Source organism: Grammomys surdaster, unplaced genomic scaffold (assembly GCF_004785775.1).
Source record: "Grammomys surdaster isolate TR1022 unplaced genomic scaffold, NIH_TR_1.0 364, whole genome shotgun sequence".
Lineage (NCBI taxonomy): Eukaryota > Metazoa > Chordata > Mammalia > Rodentia > Muridae > Grammomys > Grammomys surdaster.
Genome location: NW_021604783.1, coordinates 2,467,363 through 2,477,679, shown reverse-complemented (window position 1 = coordinate 2,477,679; position 10,317 = coordinate 2,467,363). Strand labels below are relative to the sequence as shown.

Sequence of the window (10,317 nt, the reverse complement as noted above, 5' to 3'; positions counted from 1 at the left end):
CTCTCTCTCTCTCTCTCTCTCTCTCTCTCTCTCTCTCTCTCTCTCTCGTGTGTGTGTGTGTTTGTGTTCTTTGTCGTTTAAGCCTGGGTGTTCTTATGTAGTGCTGTAGGCTGGCCTGGAACTTTCCAGGATCACAGGCATGCACTAGCACACCCAGTGAGCCTTTGATTTTCGCGGTGTCTTATTTACCTAATCCATAAGTTAAATATGTTCCATCTCCTCAGAGTTTCCGTAGCAGGTTTATCTGCTCTGCATTACTTTGCTGGCTAGTCTTACGTTGACACACAAGCTAGAGTGAGCTGAAAGGAGGGAAAAATGCTTCATTATATCCAGCTAATCAGTGATTGATGGGCGAGGGCCCAGCCCATTGTGACTGGTTCCATCCCTGGGCTGGTGGTCCTGGATTCTGTAAGAAAGCAGGCTGAGCAAGCCATGGGGAGCAAGCCAGTGAGCAGCACTCTCCCCCTCCCCCACCCCCACTCCCCATGGCCTCTGTATCACCTTCTGTGTCCAGGTTCCTGCCCTGTTTTGAGTTCCTGTCCTGATTTCCTTTGGTGTTGAGCAGTGATATGGAAATGGAAGCTGAATAAACCCTTTCCCCGACAACTTGCTTTTTTGTCATGGTGTTTCATTGCAGCAGTAGAACCTTAGCTAAAATTACTTTTTTTGAGTATGTGATGGATCAAAGTCCAGCATTCTCTAAACTAGCTGGAGTTTGGACCCAGACCTCTCTTTTGGTAGCTGATCACCCTTTACCCAGTGGAAGAGTGGAACTTGATCTGTTTCTTGTATTTTGTAGCAGGGAAGATGATGGTGTATTTATACACGTTCTCAGAGATTGTTATTGAACTTTCTGGTTCAGTCCAAAAAGGACCTTGTACTGGAACCTATCCAGAGTGCTTTGGAATGCTTTCTCAAGTTAGAAGGGTATGGCAGCCCTTACCTTTTCTTTTCTTACAAAGCTGGGTTTTGTAACTTGTGCTTCCTTTTGAGACTGTCATCTTCTTTACTGATTTATTTCCCATGGATTTGGTGTAATGGGAGGAGGTGGGGCAGTTTGCTGACTAACCCTATTCCAGCCCCTGGGCCAATGAAGAAGATCAGAGCAGGGCCTTTGGCTTCTGAGGGCTCTGCCAAGCTAAGCCCATTCATTAAGAAGGGGATGATGCCAGTCCTAGGGCCAGAGCAAATGGGAGGGGCAGCAGTCTGGGAGATGATGTCAATGTTTTCTGAAGGGCCTGGCCAGCCATTAGGTGACTCAGTGTGTTTCTTAGCACCTCATCCAGGAGGCAGGACAGAAGCTGAGGCCTTTATCTTTTCCTGTTCGGGTGGGACTGTTCCTGTCTTGGCACCAGGTCTGTAGGAAAGCCTTCATTAATCATTTCCCTGCCTGAAGTCTGATTAGACTGAGTACAGACTCAGTCAGGTAGGGAAGCCAGACTGAATTTCAAAGCTGTTCCAGGGCACTGGCCTGGAAAGCAGACCTGTCTTGAGTCTTATGTTACCATATAGAAAATAGATCTACTGATTCCGGCTTCAAATGCTGACAGTTAACAGCAGTGTATGGAAAGCACTTTAGCCCCATGGTCTAGCCTAGGTTTCCTTTCTTGTCAGCGTAGTAGTGGATAATAGTATAGCTTCTGAGTTGGAATTCACGATGTAGTTGAGTGACCTTGGGGAACTTCATCTTTCGGTTTCTTACTTGTAAATGAAAGTAACATGGGGTTACTGTGACAAAGCAATGCAGACCAGTGACTGGTACAACTACCGGTGCAACAAACCTCACAGTGAACTCATAACCATTTTTAAAAACTCTATATCCTTCACAGTGTAGTTCAAGGTGCTTTAGACACCACTAATCTTCCTCTGCTCATCTTTTTGGGTTCTCCTTAAAAATCCACCTTGCACTGTTTTTGTTTATATTCACCTTTCAGAAAAGTATACGTGGGCTCACCTCGTCTTTCTTAGGCTCAGCATGTCTTACGCTATGTTGTTTTGTCTCCAAACTTCAAAACCAATCCCAACAGCACTGAAATAAGAATTACACTGAGCATGAGACAGCTGAAGTTCCTGAAGTTCCCTAAATGCCTTTTTTAAATTTAAGTTTCTACTCCCAGGACAGTTGCACATTTTTCCTGTCTCCTTCTAGAGGTAGTAATCCTTTATACTTGCTTCCTTTCTGAGCCTAAGGAACACTCGCAACAGCACAGCTTCCGAAAATCGCAGAGGGCTAAAAACCCACCTCCTTCAGTGGCCAGGGCGGCGCCTGCGCAGGACGGTGTCGCAAGCCTGACGTCAACGCGCAAGGCCTCGGTCGGCTCCATGTGACGCTTGCCTCCCACTGCTCCTCCCCGCAGGCCAGCCTGCTTCTGCGCATGCTCTCGACTCCGCCCCCGTGCGTCACAGAATGGCCTCCGACACCCTGGGAGCCCCTGACGTGTCGGGGAGGAGCCCGGTGCGGGGGTACGCGGAGTGGAGCTCAGGGCTGCGGAAGGGAGCAGAGCTGAGCGGCTGGGCGGGCCTGGCCAGGCCAGCGGAGCAGAGACGTCGGTCGAGCGGCGGCGAACATGCGCTTTTGACACATTGGCGGTGAGCTCCGGTGCGAGGCAGCCTCTGGGGTCGAGCTGGGCGGGCAGCGCCGAGGCCTGCCCCTGGGGAGCCTGTCTGACCGCGGGGCTGTGGCTCAGGGCCCGCTGGGCCAGGCCGGGCTTGGGTTCTGGGGCGGCCGGAACGGAGACAACTGTTCCAACCGCTCTAACTGTTCCCTCCTTACTGTCGGAGGTGTGGCCCACCGGGGGCATCTGCAGGAGAACGAGTCCCGGGCTTCCAGAGGAAGAACGGAGGCCGGGACGTGGCACCGGGGGCTGAGGCGCTGACGGCTCGAGGAGTGGCCCAGTTGGGGTGGCAGCGGCGCGCCCAGCTACTCGCTCCACCCACCCTGGATTCCCTGGAGCTGCCGGGGTGGTTAGGAGCATGGCTGAATCTTGATTTCCCAGCGCCCATATGCGTGCGACGAGAGCGGGAGCAGCCCGCGTTGGCAGAGACTGGCAGTCTCGTGACTGCCTACCCCGAACTGCTAATCATCCGCTTTGGAGTTAGGGAAAGTATCACCAACCGACTCCGGTTGCTTGGATTCACTTCTTATTTTTCTCTGGGAAACGATGAGGTGACTAACCCTTTAAGTTTAAGGCGAGTGAGGGTTCTTTTCATTATTAGGGCCCATTCCTGTAGCGTTTGTAAACATTTTAGAGCATTTGTTGTTTGCACTTGTGACGGATACTGTAAGTCACTTTTTGCTGGGTGGGGAAATTGAACCTAGGTGCAGGGAGTGGGGGCAATTGAATGATTTTTATTTGGGTTCCACTAACTGGTGAGAAGTTCAGCTTGAGTTACATTTTACCTTTCTAAGTTCAGGGTTCTGGTTTCTGTTTTCATGAGATTTTTATACCTTCTTCAGCAAGAAAGAGGACTGAACATTGGACTTGTCAAAGATAATACCAGAAGTTGCTACTAGATGACTTATTTGTTTTCGAATAAATTGACCAAAAAACAGCTAATTCATTAGAAAAATCTTACCCTGAAGCTTGCTCTTGAGTGACTGGTTGTTAGTCTGAAAATTATGTTGCTGTCACTGCACTTAAGAGATAGCGTAGTGTCTGCCAAGCCAGAAAGTTGATAGGGCAAAGCTCATCCTTAAGTTGAGGAATCAAAAGAAGCCAAAGGACACCCAGTTGGGGGTATCTCTTCTGAATTGTTGTTAAACTCTTTACTTAGAGTAGGAATTCGTAAAGAACAAAGAAAACCTTTAGCCCCAGTTAGAGAAGGAGCTAACCTTAGTAGAAGTTGCTGAATCTGCAGGGCCTTTGTTTTGAATTAGATAAATTGAAGTTAGATCCGGAGCATTTGAAATAAAAAAAATAGACCTGAATATGCTTTCATGAGACCAAGAAAATTTATTTTCATTTGTATTTTAAACCATTTTAAAATAAACTTGAGGATTGAGGTCTTAAGTTAAAATTAACTTTCTTGGTGCTGTACAGAGTATCTTTGCCGGTGTTAGATGATGTTAGATGCTAACTGTTTAAAGTTTACGTGAGTTAATTGTCAGTTGTTCACATCTAAAGGTTAGAGGGAGTGTGATAGTGTCTGGTGCCGAAGTTGTAATTTTAGACTCATACTCCATGTGAGACCTAGAATTAAGGAAGATGGAGAGGGTCAGAGGGTACTTGTCTGCCTGCGTTGCAGCTTCAGAAAATTGTAGATGTGCCATTTGAGCACTTTTTAAAAAGTGAAAGATTTGACATTGGCTAACTTTCCCCACTTACGTAATCTCAAGTGACAGTGAGCACATCTTCCCAGTGTACCTGGAGGCAAGCGCCACACAGTTTTGAGATCATCTGCAACGCTAGCACATTCGCTATTTAAACCTGTTTTTTAGAAGGATAAAGTTGATGAATAGGTGTAGTGGGATAGAGCTGGGTACTGCCAGGCAAGAAGCAACAAATACACAGTGTGACGGGAGGGTGAGAACTCCTGCTTGCTTTAGTCTAGCACATAAAGCTTATTCCAGGAGAGATGTTAGAGGTCCTTTGGTAATGAAAGGATTTGAGGAATCATATGTGCTTTTTAAATGTGGAAGTCTGTTTACTCTGGTCTAACTTTAAAGGTCCACTTCTGGCCTACTAGTTTCTTACAGTTGAATTAACATTTATGTGGTGTTTATGCATCAGGCTCTGTTACAAGTGCTGTGCCAATAGTAACTCACTTCATCTTCAAAACACAACTAATTTTACTGTTTTATAGGTGAGGAAATGAGGCACTGAGCAGCTGAATAGCTTGCCCATGGTCTCCTAGCTAGGGCATAGAGTGACTCTAGGGTCTGAGCAGATGAATAGCTTGCCTATGGTCTCCTAGCTAGGGCATAGAGTGACTCTAGGGTCTGAGCAGCTGAATAGCTTGCCCATGGTCTCCTAGCTAGGGCATAGAGTGATTCTAGGGTCTGAGCAGATGAATAGCTTGCCCATGGTCTCCTAGCTAGGGCATAGAGTGACTCTAGGGTCTGAGCAGATGAATAGCTTGCCTATGGTCTCCTAGCTAGGGCATAGAGCGACTCTAGGGTCTGGGCTTTTAAGCACTTTGCATGTTGAGCTTTCTGGCTTAATTCATTTTCTTTTAAAAACTTGTTTCTGTGTGTGAGTGTGCACTCATGTGTATGTGTGAGTGTACACTCATGTGTATGTGAATGTGGGTGGCTGCAGAGGGCAGAAGAGGCGCTAGAGGTAGAGAGAGGGAGTTGCCCCATGTTGGTGCAGGGAACCATATTCTAGTCCTCTGCGAGAGCCACTGAACCACCTTTTCAGTCCCCTTTGACTTGTTCTTTTAAAAATTAGATATATTTATTATATTTAATTTTGTGTAGGTATGTGTCTGCATGTGGCATGTTCATGCAAATGCAATGTCCACAAAGACAGGAGGCATCTGAATCCCAGGAGCTGGAAATATATGTATGGTTGTGAGCCTGCCTGATGTGGGTGCTGGCCCTCTGGAAGAGCAGCAAGTACTCTTAACCACAGAGCCATCTCTAGTCCCATAATTTTTTTTTTTTATTATTTTTTGAAAAAGTCTCATGTAGCCTCATGTAGTCTCATGAAGCCTGGGCCTTCCAACATGCCATGAGCCAAAGATGACCTTGAACTTCTGATCCTGTTCTCTACCTACTGAAGGCTGGGATTACAGATATGCTGCACCACATTGGTTTGTGTGGTGCTGGAGATTGAACCTAGGGTTTCATGCATGCTATGCTCTGCAAGTACTTTACCAGCTGAGTCACATCCTTAGCCTCCTCTGACTTATTCTTGATTAAATGTTGTTAGATTTTCTTTCCTTTAATAGGTTCTTGCTGTGTAGCTTCTGGCTGACATGGAACTGATAGAACTGGCTATGTAAATGAGCCTGGCCTGACATGTGTGTTGATCCTCCTGCCTCTCTGGGTCTTCTTACCTCTGTTTCTTCAGTGCTGGGATCATACCTGAGCTTATTCTCTGTCTTCCACATACATGTGCACACATGCATGCAAATCTACATACAATATACACACACATTTATTTACCCCTCTTCATGAACACATACACAGAAGCACACAAAATAATATATAGCTTTAGGCAATTATTCTGGACTGTACATATTAAAGAGCTTCTAGCTTCTCTACACTAATCAATGGAGGAGGTAACTATATTTAACCCTACTTAAGTAGTGTATAGTGTATCTGTATATTGAACATTACATGGTACTCTATTAATACATGGAACTTTTCATGTTTTTTTTGTGTAAACTAAAAAATATGAAAAAATTTCCCGCCGGGCGGTGGTGGCGCACGCCTTTAATCCCAGCACTTGGGAGGCAGAGGCAGGCGGATTTCTGAGTTCAAGGCCAGCCTGGTCTACAGAGTGAGTTCCAGGACAGCCAGGGCTACACAGAGAAACCCTGTCTCGAAAAACCAAAAAAAAAAAGAAAAAGAAAAAGAAAAAATTTCCCATCTTAAGAACCTTAAGAACCGGGCTGGAGAGATGGCTCAGCGGTTAGGAGCACTGGTTGCTCTTCCAGAGCTCGTGAGTTCAATTCCCAGCAACCACATGGTGGCTCACAACCATCTGTAATGGGATCTGATGGCCTCTTCTGGTGTGTCTGAAGACAGCTACAGTGTACTCCTCTACATAAAATAAATAAATAAATCTTTAAAAAAAAAAAAAAAAAAAAGAACCTTAAGAACCAAAAGCTGGGGACAAATGCATAGTTTACAGCATATGTGGAAGTATTGTTTCCTAGGGACCATTGCTGTGCTAAGAGAGTTACCAGTAGGTCCCTTGACATTGTAAAATTAGAGTCCAGGCGACAAAAGCCACCTCTATCTTCACACAGAAAAGTGAGTAGATAAACTTATAGATAAAACTGATTCTGACCTTGCTTGTAGAAGAATTGGTTCCACATTCAAATACCACACATTAAAATAAATGTTAGGTGTCCAGAGAGCCACTAACAGCACTAGACATTCCCATAAGGGCACTGGTCCATGGTATACACGATCAACAATAGTATCAAGTGGTGCATAGTAAAAAATTATATAAAACTTAAAAGTCCCTGTTGATGAGTAAAATGTCAGTACTCAAACGCAGCACTGGTTCAGCCACACATGTAATCTAAGAACAGTCTAAAGTTCAACAAAAAATATTTAGGAACCTCAAATGGCTGCTGAATAGGGTAAAATATCCACTTGGGGAAGAGCAAAGCTAAGATACTGTCATCAGAGTCTACCACAACCAGACAGGGTGTAAAAATGGAGAACACAGGCTTGTTTACTAAATCCTGGAAGCTTGCAGCATAGCAACAGACAAAACTTAGACCACATTCAAGAGTGAAAATAGAAAGCACATTGATGGCTGTAGTTAGTGGATTTATCCCGGTTGTTTAAAATAATACATAATCTATTGAGTTAAGAACTTCAGATTTGGGGACTGGAGAGATGGCTCAGTAGTTAAGAGCACCTATTACTCTTCCAGAAGATCTGGGTTCAATTCCTTGTCCCCACATGCCATCTCATGACCATCTGTAGCTTCAGTTCCAGGGGATCTGATGTCTGTCCTCTTTTGGCCTCCACAGGCATTGCACTCATACACAGACCAAACAAACAAACAAACAAAAAACCCCAAAAACCAACCAAACATACATAGGAAATAATACAAATAAGGCTCTAAAAAAAGATGAAAAAAATTAGATTTTAAGTCATGAGTTCAAATTTTTATAAATAGATGAAGACAGTCTTAAATTATCTCACCCCAGAGGTAGGTAGGAGCGTGTGTGGGTGTGCGTGAGAGAAAGATTGAGAGAGAGAGACAGAAGAGAGAGAGAAGAGAGAGAAAGAGAGAAAGAGAGAGTGTGTTAAAGTACAAAGTGTTCTTATGGCTTTGCTAATTGACAGAAGAGTAAGGACTTCTGTAATTTCTTAGTTAAACAGCCTCGTAGTCACAGTGCCTATTCTGTGTGATTCCCCTCTCCCTTTTTTTCAGAGGTATCTATCTCTATGTTTGAGCCACTCTGGGCTATTGGCCTGGGTGTTATCCCAGGACTTCATTGCAGTCTTGGGTTGCAGCTGCTGTGTTCTTCATCCTGTGCCTTCCAGATCATTTATTTCAACTGATTTGGAGGAATTTATAAATAAGACACACATCTTGCCCTCAGGGAACTAACTAGAGAGACTTAGTCTTTAATTTCTTTTCGTTGGTTTCTTTTGGAAGACAGTGTCAGTAGCAGAGGAGCTTTGTTTCTTGTGCTATCTCTGGTCTTTATAACATTCTAGAAAATATAATTAAAAACATAATTTATTGACATTTTTATTAGAAACTGAATATTTGAGCTGTTCATTGACACATGGTTGCCAGTGTTCAAATAATCTAAATTTAGGGGCAGGGTTGGATTTATTTATTTACTAGGGACGGAACTGAGGCTTTATATATGCTAATTAAATGCTCTACCACTGACCTATGCCCCTAGCTCTTGGGAGTATTTGTTTTTATCTTCATTTTTTAACTATTTTGTGTATATGGGTAGTTTGCCTGCATGTATGTGTGTATACCACTTGCATGCCTGGTGCCTACAGATACCAGAAAAGGCCGTCAGACTCCCTGGAACTGGAATTCTGTAATTTCAATTGCAGATGGTTGTGAGCTGCCATGTGAATACTGGGAGTGGAATCCTGGTCTCTGGGAGAGCAGCCACTGCTCTTACTGCTGAGCACTGTACATGGCCTCTATTGTATAGATTCATAGTTTTTAGGACATTGGGAGAAGATTGTATGTAGAACATTAGAGAACACACAGGGGTTGTTGCTTCAACTCTAGATGTTATCACATATTTCCTGTAATTCTGTCTTTATCTGGATTGTTAAAGTGTACTCCTTTCCTAAGGAGATTTCAGTATTAACCTCGAAGAGTTTGTGATGCCACAGGGTGATGCCTATATTTTGGATCCCTGGCTGCTGAAGAGCCCATTCTTACCCATTGACTACTTACCATATTTCAAGTAGTAACCTCTGTGTTTGTGCAAGGGAAGTGAGAATTTCTGGGACTTTGACAACAGGACAGAATTATGGAACAAACCAGTATTTACTAATCAGTACACATACGTTTATTAGATGAAACAAATGAACAACTGAAGCCCCGAGAGAGTAAGCAGTTTGTATAAGTAATTTAATGGCAGAATTGGAACCCTAGAACTCAGCCTGAACAAGACTCCTAGCCTTGTGTGGTTAACATATTAAAGTACTTTCATGCTATAAAGACATCTCTTAAGAATAGAGCAATACAGACAAGTCTGTGCTAGTGTAGGTGTAATCAGATAAGAGGATGGTGTATTTGGTCGATAAATACATGCCTAGTGCTTAATATCTTAGTATTTGGTGAATGACTGCAGCCTTGGGTGCATTCTCTGAGCAATCTCTTGTACTCAGTGCTGTGGAGGGATGCAATGTGTGTCAAGAATCTAGCTCTTTCAAAGAACATTGAGGGTGATTGGCAGTTTAAGATAACTGGAAGATTTACTAATTAGATACCGAGGTAATAATAGATGGTGTGATCAGCAAAGATTTGGTTAAAGGGACATTGGCCCAGTGTCTCAAAAGATTTAAACTTAGCATATCAAGTTATGTTTAGTTTTATCCCCACTAAACATCATTCTTTTGCCTCTCTTTTATACACTTGAATCTGGAGTTCTTGCTAAAGATGAGTTCTTTCCATTTCAAAGGCTTTTTTTATGTTTTAAGATTGTTCTTCATTCCTTACTGGACAGCACACATTGTAGTTTAATTAAGTAGACGTTACTGTGTCTCTTTTGTTGTGTGGATGTGGTGCTGGAATAGAAGTTAAGCAGCGAAGGAAGAATGTGGCGCCGTAGGAATAATGTGTCAGGAATCTGGAGTGGGCCAGTCATCTTAGTGTCTGTATCTATCCTATAATCTGTCCTATGATCGTTTGGGAGTTTTAGCCAGTTGAAATGGCAAGAGCAAGTAATTAGATTGATCTCTGTGAATTCCTTGGGGAAGAACTGAGATACGGGTCATTGCCGTGGGAGCTGAGTGGACTTGGAATCCACTTGGATTGAGGCTGGATGGCTGAGGCTGTTTTCAGAAGTGTGATCTGAAATGTGGGTCTTGCCTGATGTGGTAGTCTCACTTGGCATGGAGATTCTAAGCAGCTTGCTTGTTTGTGTCCCTCCCTCTGTCCCTCCCTCTGTTCCTCCGTCCTTTCCTCCCCACTTTCATTTGAT

At 43.9% G+C, this 10,317-nt stretch overlaps 1 protein-coding gene across 4 annotated transcripts in view; it reads left to right on the top strand.

The window, feature by feature from the left end:
- Positions 1 to 10,317, top strand: part of Ndel1 (nudE neurodevelopment protein 1 like 1) — a 37,037-nt gene that overhangs the window by 4,673 nt on the left and 22,047 nt on the right. For 2 of the 4 annotated variants that reach the window (XM_028780113.1, XM_028780116.1), the window contains exon 1: positions 2,396 to 2,589. The exons of 1 other annotated variant lie outside the window; for it this stretch is intronic. The gene's annotated coding sequence lies outside the window, so the exon portion shown is untranslated. Of the gene's footprint in view, positions 1 to 2,395; positions 2,600 to 10,317 lie in introns of those variants that run through there. One more of the 4 variants, XM_028780114.1, reaches the window with a different exon arrangement.